Source organism: Papio anubis, chromosome 3 (genome assembly GCF_008728515.1).
Source record: "Papio anubis isolate 15944 chromosome 3, Panubis1.0, whole genome shotgun sequence".
In the NCBI taxonomy this organism is placed as follows: Eukaryota; Metazoa; Chordata; class Mammalia; order Primates; family Cercopithecidae; genus Papio; species Papio anubis.
The window spans coordinates 3686169-3703341 of record NC_044978.1 but is presented as its reverse complement, the minus strand read 5'-3'; the positions used below and the strand labels follow the sequence as shown (position 1 = coordinate 3703341).

General features: G+C 41.8%; 1 protein-coding gene across 6 annotated transcripts in view; it reads left to right on the top strand.

The window, feature by feature from the left end:
* The window catches only part of FAM149A (family with sequence similarity 149 member A), a 65298-nt gene that overhangs the window by 15243 nt on the left and 32882 nt on the right, over positions 1 to 17173 (top strand). The window lies entirely within an intron of this gene.

Here is a 17173-nt window from a genome sequence, read left to right as displayed (position 1 = left end):
CACACTGCTGCTAAGTAGTGTAAGATGTATGTTTACTTCACGTATCTGTGGAATCAGGTAGATTGAAACAAGGGGATGCTTTTGACAAAAGGCTTTGAGATTACTGCTTCTGTCATAAGAACACTCGGAAGAGATGTCAAGAGGCTGGCCTCTCCAAGGTCACACAGTGGAAGTATGGGTACTGGGTTCTGTCTGGTGGCTTTCAACATTTGTTTTCTGTCTTACAACGTCCATCAGAGGGTGACATGCACCTGCAAGAAACAGTTTCATGAGCATTTGTTAACATAATCACTGCAATTATATCCCTTACTCTTCAGACAAGCAAGAATAAGGGAATGTACGTGAAAGGGGTAGTCTGAAATATTCTGGGTGTTGTTTCTTTTTTTTTTTGAAATGGAGTTTCTCTTTTGTTGCCCAGACTGGAGTGCAATGGCGCAATCTCGGCTCACTGCCACCTCCACCTCCCAGGGTCAAGTGATTCTCCTGCCTCAGCCTCTTGAGTAGTTGTGACAATAGGCACACGCCACCATGCCCCACTAATTTTTGTATTTTAGTAGAGATAGGGCTTCACCATGTTGACCAGGCTAGTCTTGAAATCCCTGCCTCAGGTGATCCAGCCACCTCTGCCCCCCAAAATTCTGAGATGACAGGCGTGAGTCACTGTGTCTGGCCAATATTCTGGTTTTTAATGCAAATTATTGATAAAATTAGTCCTATATTTTTGTGGTCACAGCTTACGACTGACACTGAGGGTAAGGACCATGAGTTTAGATGATACAAGGGTGAAAGGAAATTGTGCTCTGCAGGGGCCTCATGTTGCAATTGTCTGTCTTAGGGAGCCACTCAGCTAAATATTATAAAAACCAAACAAAAAGAACAACGGAACCGTGCCTGGAACACTGTAGCTCACGATGCTTTCTTTCCCCCTCATAAGGACATGTATTGTATGTATTTTTGTTTATTATGGGGAAGGGCTGAGCTCTGCTTAATGGAAATATATCTGGTATATTCCAGAGCTCATGGTTTTTTGAAATTCAAGGTCCATATGAAATTCCGTTTATTTAGAATTAGAATGTTCACCTTTATTATTTAATGTACTTCAGTTGTTGGTTTGGTTAATATTCACACTTTTTAATATTCACACTTTGAGCTTAGCATTGTGTGTCTGTGTGTACATATATGTATGTGTGGATAGATGGATGTCTGCATATGTGCATGTGTGTATGGTGTATGTGTCTGTATGGGGTGTGTGTGTTTCTGCGTGTGGGTGTGTGTGTGCATCTCTGTGTCTGTATGAGTGTCTGTGTATATGTGTCTGTATTGGTGTGTGTCCATGTATGAGCCTGTATCTGTATGTGTGCCTGCATCTCAGTGTGTGTATGAATGTGTGTCTGTGTGTGTCTGTCACTTTGTGTCCATGTATGTGTATGGGTGTGTGTCTCTGTGTGTCTGTGTATGAGTGTGTGTGTGTGTCTGTCTGTGTATGAGTGTGCGTGTATGTGCCTCTGTGTGTCTGTGTATGAGTGTGTATGTGTGCATGTGTGTATGTGTCTCTGTGTGTATGAGAGTGTGTGTGTGTGTGTGTCTATGTATGTGTGCTCCGAATACACTTCTAACGTGTACCTTCCTGTCCCTGTTGGGAAGCCTCTATTTTTGCCCCACACTGACCCTGAAGGAAGGATGCAACTCCCCTTTCCCCATAAGGAATTCATGAACTGTAATTGCATTAAATCACGAGGAAGAACTGTGTATTTCACTAAAGATCCCCTTGAAAGATGAATGTGATTCATATCACACACCATACAATATCTCAGTTCAAAAGTTCTCTTAATTCCACTTCCAGCAAGGGTGGACTGGATTGTTTCAGACCAGCTACCAGCTGAAAGCAACTAGAGAAGCTGAACAGCAAGTTAAAGACCTCAAAGGAGTTAGGGTGACCTGCAAATAGAGCAGCGCCAGGGACTGAAACCCAGTTTTAGATCATCTCAGTTCCGGATTGGATTAAGGTGACCTGGGACTGCGAGAGCCCCCAGCACAGTCTGCTGTAAGAAGCAAGTACAATCCTCTTTGAACTTAAGCTGCAAGCAACAACTCTATAGTGTTTACTAGATACCAGTTAAATAGAAGAAGAAAGAAATGTTAAAAATAAATGTACACATCAAGTGTTTGAATTTGCAAATAATCCAAATAAAAGGAAGCTGGTGTATCTTGTATTATATCAGACCAAGTAGATTTCCAAGTAAATAGGAAGCATTGGTGGAAGTAACAAGGGCCATTTCATAAAGTTTAAAGGGCCACTCTATGAGAAGATATAAGAATTCTTAATTTATAGGCACCAATAATATCATTTAAAAAAATACATAAAGATGCACTTATTTGACTAACTTGCAGCAGCTGATGTCTGCTGCCAAGGCTTCCACTGCAGATGCAAGAAAAAGTGTTTTTTGCCATTCCTATCCATCAGCCTGTGGCAGCCAAGATTGAATGGAAGAGTATAGGAAATACAGGTAACTGCTACAACCCAGACATAAACTTGTAAACAGTGCAAAACCTATTTTACTCCAAAAAATGAATCTAAAATTTGACTTTATGAAATCTCTCTCTCACTATATTTATCTATGTGTATATATATGTAGTATCTATATATCTATATCTCTATATATATCTTGACAGAACTAAATGGAGAAATAAATCCAAAATTGTAGTGGAAGATTTTAATAGTAATTGTGTATAATTGTTTGAGACAGGGTCTCACTCTGTCATCCAGACTGGAGTGCAGGGGCGTGATCTCAGCTCACTGCAGCCTCTACCTGCTCAGGGTCAGGTGATCCTCCCACCTCAGCCTCCCCAGTAGCCACCATGCCTGGCAATTTTTTTGTATTTCTGTAGATATGGGGTTTTACCATGTTGCCCAGGCTGGTCTCAAACTCCTGGACTCAAGCGATTCACCCGCCTCGAGTTCCCAAAGTGCTGGGACTACAGGCATGAGCCACTGTGCCTGGCCAATTATGTATAATTTTTTAGAGTCAATTCGTTTCAGAAAAAATACCACCAATTTACCTTAGATTCTAACAACACAGTAATTCCTCTCATATATATGAGAGGAATACGTGAATAAGACAGTATGTTACTGATACATACTACAGTAAATAAGACAGTATGTTACTGATCCAAAGGTAGACAAATAGGCCAGGAGAGTACAGTAGACAAGCCAGAAGCACCTATTTGTACATGGATGTTTGGTTGCTGCAAAGTTGGTGCTGCAGATATTGGTGAAAAGATGGTTGCTATGAACTGAATGTCTGTGTCTTTCCCCAAATTCCTATGTTAAGCCCCTAACTCCTAGTGTGTTGGTATTTGGGGAGTAACTAGGTTTAGATTAGGTCTTGAGGAAAGGCCCCTTGTGACAGGGTTAGTGCCCTTATAAGAAGAAGAAGGGCTGGCGCAGTGGCTCACGCCTGTAATCCCAGCACTTTGGGAGGCTGAGGTGGGTGGATCACTGGAGGTCAAGAGTTTGAGACCAGACTGACTGACATGGCAAAACCCCATCTCTACTAAAAATACAAAAATTAGCCAGGTGTGGTGGCAAATGCCTGTAATCCCATCTACTCAGGAGGCTGAGGCGGGTGAATCGCTTGAACTCACGAGGCGGAGGTTGCAGTGCACTGAGATCACGCCATTGCACTCCAGCCTGGGTGACAGCAAGACTCCAACCAAAAAAAAAAAAAAAAAAAAAAAAGAGAGCCTCCTACTCTCCCACTCTCCATGTGCACACAAAGCAGAGGGCATTTGAGCACACAGGGAGTTGGCAGCCTTTGGCAAGCCAGGACGAAGCCCTCACAAGAACCAAACCAGCCGGCACCTTGATCTTGGACTTCCAGGCTCCGTAACTGTGAGAAGTCAGTGTCTGTTGATTAAGCTGCCCAGGCTGTGTGTCTTGCCACAGTAGCTTGGGCTGACTGAGGCAGTGGTCTTTTCAATAATAGTGCAGAACCAATTGTATATCCTTACAGAAGTGAAAGACTCCTGATACCTCAAGTCACACTACACATACAATTTCATGCGGACTGTAGATCTGAATATGAAGGTAAAACAATGAGACTTCTAGGAGAGGACATAGATGCCGATTTTCATGCATCTTATCCTTGAGGTAAGGATCTCTTTGCTAACAGACAAAATAATTGCGAACCAAAAAGTAAAAGTTACACTATATTAAAATTAAGACCTTCTGTTAATCAAAACAGACCATTTACTGGACGATTTTAAATGACCCCAAACAAGCTTTGGAGGGCCAGCTCGCCCTTTAACTATAATCGATTGTGGGAAAAAAAGTTATTCTGAATTTGCTTTTGAATGGGTTTAGCTTCTATTCTAGCTCTCTTTATTATCTCCATAAAAGCAACACAGATAACATGTCATTTCCACAACAGAGACTTGGTGATATTAATCATTTGGCAAATTACCTTGGTACGATATTTTCCAGTTTATGTCACTTTTAAAGAAGGGCAAATTTTTAAAGACCTGTTATCTATTTCTGAAGATTAAGCCATCAGTATTATCAGGAGACAAAATTACAACAAATTTAGTTCAGAAATCTCAATTGGTTTTACTTGTGATTCTGGAATTGGGCAACACTTCCAGAAAATAGAATAAATGTGCCAAGGGGCAAAGCAGAGGAGGTGAGCTTTATAGACAGGAACCGGTGGAGAAAGCAGAAACAAGGGACAGAGCGAGTTGGTCATTTCAGTGTTTTTTTTTCCTTGTAAGGCAGGGATAGGGAGACAAAACATGTACCCTAGAACTTAAAGTATAACAATAATAATAATAAATGGAAAGGAAGAAAGAAAGAAAGAAAACTTACTGATTGGCTAACATTGGGTTACTCCAGGTTAGAGATGAAAACAGAGGACTTCAATGCTATGACGCTGATTGAAACTGGTCTGTTTGGGAATCAGGATGTCTTTCTCTCCTGATTTCTGGAAAGGCTGGATAATCGCTCAGTTTGGGGACCGACTTGGTGGTTCACGCCTCTAATCCCAGCAATTTGGGAGGCTGAGGTGGGCAGGTCACCTGACGTCAGGAGTTCGAAACCAGCCTGACCAACATGGTGAAACCCCATCTCTACTAAAATTACAAAAATTAGCCGGGCATGGTGGTACATGCCTTTAGTTCTAGCTACTCAGGAGACTGAGGCAGGAGAATCACTTGAACCCAGGAGGCAGAGGTTGCAGTGAGCAGAGATTTTGCCACTGCACTCCAGCCTGGGTGACAGAGCAAGACTCTGTCTCAAAAAAAAAAAAAAAACCCAACTCAGTTTGGGTTTGGTGAAGTGGAACTTGAGCACGTAACTACATTTTGGTTTTTAGTCTTGTCTTTTGGGACCTAGTGCAGGAGCTTAAACCAAAACAGTGGCCTCCTAGAATGTTTATCTAACAGTATTGAAAAAACCCTTTTTCCAAGTCGGGAATTACTGAATTTTACTGAATTTGAAATAAGATAGGTTATAAGGCATACTGTCATTTTACATTCTACTACAAAGAAAAATGTTATAATACTTTCTCTTGAGAATTTTAATTCTTATTGTAATAGGTTTAAATTTAATTGGAGTTTTAAAAATCATAAGTCACTCTTGTGCTGATATAAAAAGGAAAATATAGGCTCAAAAAATTCCTAAAAGTTGTTAACAGAGACCAACTATTGAGAATTTTTTCTGCTCAGGATTTGTGAGGTCTTTGCTTTTCCACTGGTATTTTTTGTGCCCTTAAAGCACTGGTGAGGCACAGAACGCAGTAATAACTCTCCTAGATATGAAATTGATTTAACAGCCACAGTAAATAAGACAGCGTGTTATTGATGCAAAGATAAACAGATGGGCCTGGGAGCCCAGTAGAAAAGCCAGAAACAGACCTATTTGTCTATGGGATCATTGCAAAGTTGGTGTTGCAGACATTGGTGAGAAGATGATTGTTATGGGCTGAATGTCTGTGTCTTCTAAACCAAAAAGTACCTAAGACAGGTCTCAGTCAATTTAGAAATTTTACCAAGGTTAAGAACATGCCAGGGAGACAGGTCTGTGCCTTTTTCCAAAGATGATTTTGAGGGCTTCGGTATTGAAAGGGGAAAAGCAGGCTGGAGGGGATAGAGGGAGGGTATGGTCTCACTACTGAATCCACTGGTTCCAAGACAAAAGGAGCAGGGAGGGGAATGGTCAGTTAGGTACTCGTCTAGGCTCTTACGCAAGATAAGGTGAACATGGAGTGTGAAGATATTTAACCTTTTATCTGTAGCTCTCTGCCTGTCAACAAAAGGAAAGATAGTTTCTTGCATGACTCAACTTTCGGCTTAAGTTTTTCCTTTTGGCATTATGAACTGGGGTCCCAAGTTTCTGTTTTCCTTTCCCAGTCTTCCCCTAAATTCATACGTTAAGCCCTGAAGCCCCAGTGTGATGATGTTTGGATGGATTCTTTAAAGAGACATTGATGCTGGGCTCTTAGACTAGCTCTGCTTATAGAGCTGGCCTGCACTCAGCACTGTTTCGGGAGCGTGAATAAAGGCTTCTGACTCAACACTGCCTCCTCCTCCCTAGGCATTCACCGGTGGGTAAAGGTTACACAGGAGTCACGTATTGTCTCAACTTCTTTCCAGGCTACACGCTACGTTCTGCAAGCTGGGAGGTGATTTTTTAAAAATTGTGATAAACATGCATGATATAGAATTGATCATTTTAACAATTTTAAGTGTACCATTTAGTGGCATTAAGTACCACCTTCATAGTGTTGTGCAATCATCACCACCATCCATCTCCAGACGTTTTTCATCATCTCAAACAAACTCACTACCCATTACCAGTAACTTCCTGTTCCTTCCTCTCCTCAGCACCTGGCAACCACCGTTCTGCTTTCTGTCTGTATGAATTTGACTACTTTAGGGACCTTATATAACTGGAATCATACAATATTTGGGCTTTTGCGTCTGGCTTATTTCACTTAGCATAAGGATTTTAAGGTTCATCCATGTTACAGCATGAATCAGATTTTCACTCCTTTTTAAGACAGTATTTAATTGCATGTATTGGTCTGTACTACCTTTTGTTTATCCATTCTTCTGTTGATGGACATTTGGGTGGTTTCCCTCTTCAGCTATGTGAACAATGCTGCTGCTCTGAGCGTTTTTTTGAGAGATGGGTTCCTGCTCTGTCACTCAGGCTGGAGTATGGTGGCGTGATCATAGCTCACCGCAACCCTCACCTCCTGGGCTCAGGTGATCCTCCTGCCTCAGCCTCCCAGAGTACCAGGGAGTACAGGCATGTGTCACCACACCTAGCTACTTTTTACATTTTTTGTAGAGACAGGATCTCCCTGTATTGCCCAAGGTGGTCTCGAACTCCTGGCTCAAGTGATCTGCCCACCTCAGCCTCCCAAAGTGTTAGGATTACAGGCATGAGCCACTGCACCTGGCCTATGTCCCTGCTTTTAATTCTTTCAGTATATACCAAGAAGTGGGACTGCTGGATTGTAGGGTAATTTTACATTTCACTTTTTGAGGAATCACCAAATGATTTTTTCCTAGTAGCTGCACCGTTTTATGTTTCCACTGGTGATTCACGAGGATTTCTCTGCGTCTTCACCAAAACTTTCTTTCTTTCTTTCTTTTTAAACAGCCACTCTAATGAGTTTGAAATGGAGGACTGATCTTTTTACATTTTTTGGCAAGGGCTTCCAGATAGCACTGTGAGATGCTGTTGAAGATAGACGCATCCCAGCCTCAGAGATTAAACCTGAGCAATTATGATCTTTATTTTCTTCTTTTGCAACATTTTAGGCTGGTATCTTCCTGGGTCTCAAATAGGAAGAAAGCCGCATGTGAAGCATGTTCATGCCTGCCTCTGTACTAAGCGCTGCAGCAGGGAGAGGAAGAAGAGCCGCTTGCTTTTTTAGGTGCATGAGAAAGACAGCGAGAACACAGTCATCCTGAGAGTGTCTGGCAGCCTGAGTTCTCCTTTCAGCTTTGGTCAGCTGAGAGCCCTGGAGCACCAAGTAAAGAGGAACCTCTGTGCTCTCCCAAGTGTCTTCTTTAGTCAGACCTTAGTTTTCCCTGGGTGTCCTGCATTGCCCTAGAATCTGACCGTTTTGTTGTTTTACATTTAGAAAGGGTGTTCTGCCGGTGTTCCCACCCAAAGATGGAATAGGATTTACTTAGAATTAAGGCTGTCGAGGGAAAGCCTAGCCACCTCGTGTGCTGCACGTTTGCAGGAATCTGGGTTCTGGTCCCTGGTCTTCACCAAGCAGCAGCAGGCCTGCCCTTCTGAGACCTCACATTTTCTTCTCTGGAACATGAAGGCTGCTTTGAGTAGTTCCTCTACTCCTTCAAACATCGATTAAAGGTGTGCTGAGGCTGGGGTGACACAATCCAATATGACACAGTTCCTGGGCTCAAGCAGTGTTTTAGGTGGGAATGGGTTGGGAGGATTGAATGTATAACAGATGAATCAGGGCGGTGGCTCTCGGAGTGCCATCCTGGGCCAGCAGTACCAGCAGCACGTGGGATCCTGAGAAATCCACATTCTCACTGCAGACTTGCTGCGCCAGAGACTGGGGTTTTTACGAGCACTGGAGATTCTGCTGCATGTTACTATTTGAGAACCACTGGATTTGATTCTGATCTGGCAAGCAAACTGCAAACATAAGACAGCGGGCACCACCCCTTTGCCTCTACGCTCACATTTTTTACTTTAGATTGTGTATTAAACATAAAACCCATGCAATCTCCCAATTCTAATGTTCTGAAATTCCGTCTGTATGTCTTGAAATTTAGTAATAGATTTCTGAAGACGTTGTATTGTAATGTCCTATAAATATGAGGTAATCATCAGTTCTCATTATGCCTGGTGGTCACGGTCTATGAAGTCACCAGAAACCATGATGTAGTGAATACTGAACCGTAGCTGTAGACGAAATACAGGGTTAGCTTCCTGTGAGTCTCCAGTCTCAACGTTTTTGTCAGCTGATCAATACCTGATCTTGTCTAATGTGTGTTCCTGTTTAAAGACACCTGGTTTAATATATAGTGGTGACTTGCTAACATTGAACTCACCGACAGTACTGTCTATACCTCGTGCCTGAAAGCTGATCAACGTACGTATTTCCTTCCCGAGGCACACCACGGCCTTCTGGCACTTAGGAGCACTCGATAGCTTTAGCACAACACTCCACAGGACCACTTGACACAGCCAGATCACCAACAGAAAGCACGACAGTTTGGAAAACCTGTGATGGCACTGAGTAGACCCACAAAAGTGCACACTTGTTTACAGTGTGAGAGCTGAAACAAGGCAGGGTCGCCTTGTGTGGCCGCAGTGGGGAGCACGCAGCTGAAGACATGCAGATGTGTCTTCCTTCTGCACGTGTACGGAGGGGCACGGAGGCACCACGCGTGTGGATTTGGGGCTTACAGATCTATTTTAGCAAGTAGCTGAATTTGCAGAGAGTGAACCAGAGAATAAGAAGGATCAATTGCATCTTAATATTTCAGTTACATAAAATATAACGTACAATAGCGGTCTAGCAATTACTGTGTGAAGTCTTTGTTTTCTGCTGTGCTATTTAAAAGAATAAATCAAACATCAAAAAACACATTTTAGGAAAATGTGGCCTTATTGGTGTTGCAGTTTGCCCAATCAAACTCTTCATGGAATGTATTTGGATAGTTATTTTTATTTTGAAAGACTGTTTAATTATCAAAATTTTTGTAAAACAGTTTTTAGATTATTCTTTTTAAACTTTATACTAAGTATAGTAAACAAATGTGTAAAAGTAAGAAAAAAATTGGATATTAATGTCATTGAACCCATTTGTTCAATATATTAGGTTGAAACAATGAAATTTCTGTTTCTCTGGTTCAAAATAGTACAATATGGACAATTTCATATGATTCCGCCTAATAATTACTCTCCGTGATAAATTTTTAGCACTTATTTTAAAAAGTTGGGTTTCAGAACTTGGGTGTTTCATTTTGAATAATGTACTAATTCTATATTCTTCTATAATTTTCTCTAAGCTTGTGGACCTCATTGATTATGTAGGACTTTCTATGCTTTTTACACTCTTCATGTTAAAAGTCTAAGTATTTTTCATCTTCTCTTTCAGATACAACATTCATAGCAATTTTAAAAAGTCCTGATTGTCTTTGCCATGTATCGGAGCTTTAGCGTCTCCGTATGATTTGTAGAGAGCTGTGGGTGTGCCCTGCAGGGCTGGAGGTGGGGTGTTCAACAAACCAGGCCACCCACAGCCTAAGAAGGTGGCTCTGCCTTTCCGTCCGCTTCTCTGTGCCCGAGTTTTCTCACTGGCAGAATGGCACTAACAGTAGTGCCCCCTTCGAAGAATGATTGTGAAGCTCAAATACACTGATCGATCGATCGATCATCTCTGTCTGTCTCTCAAGTGCTTAAAACAGGGCCTGGCATGTGGTACATATTCAAGAAATGTTAGTGGATACTATGGTAGAACGTATTTGTTGGTTTAAAATAGACCAATAATGAAAGGAACTTTAACAGAAATCAGCAAATTGGATTTGAGATGAATCTTTGAAAGCTAAACTTCTAAAGCCAGACTGGACTGATCTGGATAAAGCCATGTACCTTTGGGAGTTTACTGTATGTTGCTGACCCTCTTGGTTTTTTTTTTTTTCTGTATAAAAGGGTAGCTACCTTTCAGGTGGCTGAAGGTTTTGTTCATGTGGTGGTTGTGAGGTTTGCGAGTGAGGTGCATTGGTCTCTGGCCTAAGTGCTTGTCAGAGCAAAAGCATCCCCTATGCCTTGTGCTCCTTCGCATCATGGCACTTTCTGTTGGCTGCGCGCACCAGCTCCTGTTCACTGAAATGGCGACTTCTGATTTAAACAGGATTCCTCCTTTATTCTGGAATGAAAATTCAGCAAACCCTAAATCTTGGGGAAAAAAAAAAAAAAAAAAAAAAAAGACCCATAAAGTATTAAAATCTGGGCAAGGATTTTTTTTTTTTTTTTTAATAGTGATGAAAGCGGGGAAATGTTGACCTCTGGTGGCTTTCTGGCAGTATTGCATGCCAACATTTCAATATTGCATGCAGCCTTTCAGTCCCCATCTAGAGCTGTATCTTGGTTTACATAGGCTATTCCTAGAACATTCTCATAAAAGAAAAATTCTGTTATCATTTAATATCATATTTATTTATTGCAATTTCCTGGACTCATTTAAAACAATGTACTTATAAATATCACCACTGAGGTAATTTTTAAACATTAAATCATCTATATTTTTCTATAATTTTATGTAAGCTGTGGACTTCATAGTTTACTTAGCACTTTCTAAGATTTTTATGCTCTTCCCATTAAAATAATAAAACATGCTATTGTTTTATTAGTCTTCTCTGAAGCAAGTTATTAACTTGTAAAATATATTTAAATGTATAGAGGAGGTTAATGCAAGCATTTTTAAAACAGACTTTTTATTTTAGAGCGTGTTAGATTTACAGAAAAGCAGATCCCTATTATTCTGGTACAGATGCCACAACTGATGAACCGGTATCAATCTGTGACCATTAACTAAACTCCACATTTATTCTCATTTCACCAGAGTACTGTCAGGGTTTTTCAGAGAAGCAGATCAGACAGGATGAGTTGATGAGTGAATGTGTGTGTGTGTGTGTGTGTGTGTGTGTGTGTGTGTGTGAAGAGGGAGAGAGATTTTTTAAAAATTGGCTTACGTGATTGTGGAGGCTTGGTAAGTCCAAAATCTGCAGAGGTGACATTATTTTGGGGGTTACAATTATATTTTAGCAAAGAGGTGAATTTGCAGATAGTGAAGCAGAGGATTGCAGAGATTGGATGAGGTCCACCCACATGATGGAGGGTCATCTGCTTCACACAGAGTCCACTAAACTAGTATTAACCGTCACCACCAGTTTTCCCCAGTGCCGTTCCTCTCCTCCAGGGTCCACTTGCCATTACACGGAGTTGTCACGTCTCCTCAGCGTCCTCTGGTCCGAGACAGTTTCTCAGACTTTCTTGTTTTGATGACCATGACAGTTTAGGGGAGTACTGGTCGTGTGTTTTGTAGAAGGCCATTCCACTGGGGTTCGCCTTGTGTTTTTATCATGGTGAGACCAGGGGTATGGGTTTGGGGAGGAAGGCCACATAAGGGAAGTGCCGTTCTCATCGCCTCATCGCAAGGGCGCGTGTCAACATGCAAGGGCACGTGTCATCACAGGTGGTGCCAGCCTTGACCACCTGACTCCGGGAGTGCTTGTCAGGTTGCTCCCCTGGGAAGTCACCCCCCACTTCCACACTGCACTCTTGGAGTCAAGCCCCACTCCAGTTGGGAGAAGAAGGTATGACACCAGCCTCCTGGAAGGGGAGACGCACACCACTGGGGAAAGTTCTTCTGCGGGAAATTCACCTCTTCTCCCCATTTATTTATTCGTTTATTTCTATCAATATGGGCTCATGGAAATGTATTTTGGACTTTAGTTATAATCCGATAGCACATGATTTATTTGGTGCTTAGGTCGTTCCAGCTTTAGCCATTTGGGGCTCTTTCAGGTTGGCTCCTGTGACATGCTCTCATTCTTCCGTTGTTTTTGTTTTTGTTTTTTGAGTACTTTCCTACCGTCTGGCAGGAAATACTCCAGGTCCATTTTATATTTCCCTGCCTCAGCCCCCAGATCGGCCACTTCTCCAAGGAGCCCTGGTCCCTCTGTTGGGGAACGGTATTTGCTGTGGTCTGAATGTTTGTATCCCCCAAAATTCCTAGGTTGAAATCTATCTCCAATGAACTGGTACTAAAGGTGGGGCCTCTAGGAGGCGATTAGGTCCTGATTGCAAAGCCCTCATGAACGGGATCTGTGCCCTTATAAAGGAGGCCCTGGGGGCTTCTTCACCCTTGCGGCCATGTGAAGACACCGCTGGAAGCCACCATCTAGGAAGCGTGGAGCCGGCACCAGACACTGACTCTGCTGCCACCTTGTTCTGGGACTTCCCAGCCTTCAGACCTGTGGGAAACAGGTCATGGCAAAAACCGCAGTTACTTTTGCATCAACCTAATACATTTTTATTGTTGATAAATCACCCAGTCTATGGTATTTTGTGATAGCAGCCCAAATGGACTAGGACAGTGTTAGGGACTAAGATCTAGGCACTGGAGATGTTCATTGCTACTGGAGACAGCTCTGTGGTATAGAGAGATGACATAGTTGTCTGTACATGTATGTATTTGCAAAGCAAGGACACAGTTCTGATATGTACAAATTTCCGTTTACATGATACCCCTGTGAAGCCAGGACTGCTTGTACTGGATAAATGTCAAAGGTTATATGTAACTTTTGTATGTCATAGTGCATAATATTAAAATGAACTGGTTCATACTCTAACTTAAAAAAAATTTACTTGAAGTAACTCAATGCTTTAAATGCTGAAAAAAGGAATTATTTACATTTCATTATGTATCTATATGCACTTTCCAAAATTTGTCTCTAATTCACACAACTCTACAAGAAAGACTAATATTAGCCTTGTTTTAGCTAATTTCTGCTCAAAGCAGTAAGTTATCAGCTCAGCATTGCATGGCTAGGGCAAGACAGAGCTAGCATGTGAAATCAGGTCAATTTTCAGAGGAGTTAAATGTTACTTATAATTTTTGGAATAATTTTATATCTTATATTACTAATTAAATATTTTCAGAGGGTGATCACATAATCACATATACCACTTTTTATTTTTATTTTTTGAAACAGTGTCTTGCTTTGTCACCCAGGCTGGACTACAGTGGTTTAATCACAGCTTACTGCAGCCTGCATCTCCTGGGCTCTAAGCGATCCTCCCACTTCAGCTTCCCAAGTAGCTGGGACTACAGATCTGTGTGAACACACCCAGCTTATTTTTATTTTTATTTTTTTTTGGTAGAAACAAAGTCTCATTATGTTGCCCAGGCTTGTCTTGAACTCCTGAGCTCAAGAGATCCTCCCACTTTGGCGTCCCAAAGTGCTGAGCCACTGTGCCCGGCCTATACCATTTTATTTTATCCTAATGAATTTGTCAAAGTAGGCTAAGGCAGATCCTATTATTTCAGGAATTGAGGTTTCCCATTTAATGATTATAATTACTGATGCCCCTGGCATTAAAATGTAAAACACTTAAACAGTAAGACAGAAATAGTTATATACTTTTCAATTCTCAACTACGGTTCAAATAATCAATGAAAGATGGAAAATCATATGGACTAAGTACGGGTAACATTGTATGAGGTTCTCCAGAGAAACAGAAGCAATAGGAGATACATGTCTACATCTATATTTATATATATCTGTATAAAGAGATTTATTACAAGGACTTAGCTCATTGATTATGGAGGCTGACAAGTCACAAGGCCTTCAAGGTGAATGGCCAGGTTGGAGATCCAGGAGAACTAGTGAAGTAGTTCTGATCCAACTTGCCAGCATCTGTTATTTTTGACTTTTTAAGAATAACCATTCTAACTAATGTGAGATGATACCTCATTGTGGCTTTGATTTGCGTTTCTCTAATGATAAGTGATGTTGAACTTTGTTTTATATGATTGTTGGCCACATGTATGTCTTCTTTTGAAAAGTGTCTGTTCATGTCATTTGCCCACTTGTTTATGGGGGTTTTTTCTAAGTTCCTTATAGATACTGGATATTAGACCTTGTTGGATGCATGAAATATGTTATCAGTGTAAACTACACACAGGATTTCAAAACTCAGTACAAAAAATTTAAAAATATCTAATTACTAATTTTTATACTGATTACTTGTTGAAATGATAATATATTAGAGTAAATAAAATATATCATTAAAATTGTACCTGTTTCTTTCACTTTATAAATGTGGATACTAGAGAATTTAAAATTGTATGTATTCACATTAGATTTCTACTGGGCAGTGGTGGTCTAAACCAATCCAACGTGAAGATTTTATCACTTTAATCTTAAGCAACATAGCTTTAGGTTTTGAAATTTGAGAGAAGAGACAAATGAATTAAGGAACTGTTCAGGTTTGGAACAGAAGTCGTAGGAAATGTAAGTCAAGACTTGCTGGGTTTGTGCAACTTTGACCATCACAATCTCTCTGGGCAAAACTGAAAAAATGGCCTCTGTGCAAAAATCAAATCCTAGACAGGGGCAAAGGTGAAATCAAAGGTTTGGCTTATTAAGACATCAGATTTAGGGGTATCTTATAGATCCCCCAAGATAAACAATAGGGCTTTAAAAAATCATAAAGAGAATTGTCCCCCGGCAGTCTCAGAAGTGGATCAAGGGCCCATGTCAGGAAGGTCAGTGTGATTTGTGACTAATGGATGGGGTGAACTCTGATAAAATTCAAAGAAACCCACAAGGTTCATAAGATAACTACATTGGCAGAGTGATGGAAGCGCCACTGGCTTGAACTAAAAGAGGCGCAGACTTTTGGACCCCCTTCCCTAGCCTTCCCTGGAAGAAAGCAGGCTGAGAGGCTACTCAGTTGCAAACCTAGGCCATTTCTTTTCCCTGAGGAAGTCTTGGAGGGAAGAAGCAAGAGCCCACAGGACAGAGCTAAGGGCTGGGGAGAAGGTCGGGAGCAGAAGCGAGTCCCCTCAAGGCAAGGCAGCAGGAGCCTGCTGGAACCCGCAGTGGCTGTTGCCTGACTCCACCGCCTCTCCTGTTGGACAGGTGCCCATTGGGGCTGTCCTGGCTCTGTCTCACCATTGTGGGTTGGGTGTGGAGAAGGCTGCTGCCTTGTCTTTTTAGTTCGCAGGTCTTCAGATGTAAGGGAAATACCCCAAGAAGAAGCCTCCTCTGCACGTGGACATGCTTTAGATGATGAAACTTCCGAGCATCTTGAAAGAGCTAAGTGTATCATACACGTGTAAATGGCCTGTGGCCAGAGAAGGGTTATGGCAGATTAAAGGGGGCTGTAGGTTCTTCCCATTGAGAGCAGGGGTCTATTTTCCAACTCTTTCATTCTGGGACTGCTTTGACTATGGAGTACAGTGGAGGTGACACTGCCAGTTGCAGCCTTGAATAGAGCTGACAGCTTCTGCCTTGCTTTCTTGGAGCCCTAAGCCACCATGTAGAAATTCTGACGACCTCACTGGAGGGACCACTCGGAGAAGTGTTGAGGCTGCATGAGAGAGGGCTCAACTGAGCCCAGGCTTCCAGCCACCACCCACTGCATGGTGTAGACACGTGAGTGAAGCCTTCTTAGAGCCTGCAGACCAGACCACCCTCCACCTGTGCGCCACTGAGCGACCCCAGATGGAGCGGAAGAAACACTCAACCTGCCGGAATTCCTGCCTTCTGTGGATTGTGAGCATAACAACATGACTGCTGATTTAATCTACGTTTGGGGGTAGTTTGTTACGGGGTGACAGATACCTGGGACACATTCACACACATCCTAGCTGTGTGACCTCAAACATGTTACTTAAGGTCTCCGTCATCAGTATTTTTATCAACAAAATTGTAATAGTGTCTACCTACTATGGGTGTTAAACAATACATGTAAAATAATATGTGTAAGAATGTATGTAAAATATATAAAAGTAAAAGCGGTTAGCATATGTTTGGATCTTAAATGACTTTGTGTTCGATTTTTACTTTTTTTCTTTTTTTTTTTTGAGACAGTCTTGCTCTCTTGCCCAGGCTGGTCTTGAACTCCTGGGCTCTAGTGATCCTCCCATCTTGGCCTCTCAAAACACTGCGGTTACAGGTGGGAGCCATCACACCAGGCTCCTTTCTTTTGTTTCCTTGGCATGTCCATCCTCCCGCCCCTGGCAATATAAATAACACCAGCAGGTCTGTGTGGACTTAAGATACCGTCAGTTTTCCTGATAGATATGGATACACATATGCATATATCACATATATACATATATACATGTATCAGGATTTAAAATGTCATTAATTTTATAATTTATAACCACTTACCACTTTTACAAAAATGGGGAGGATCCCAGTGTCCGTAGTTCAACAATGGATTACTGTTTTGTTTTTGTTTGTTTTTTTGAGACAGAGGCTTCTTCTGTCGCCCAGCCTGGAGTGCAGTGGGGTGATCTCCGCCTCCCAGGTTGAAGTGATTCTCGTGCCTCGGCCTCCTGAGTAGCTGGGACTACAGGTACGCCCTACCACACCCAACCAATTTTTG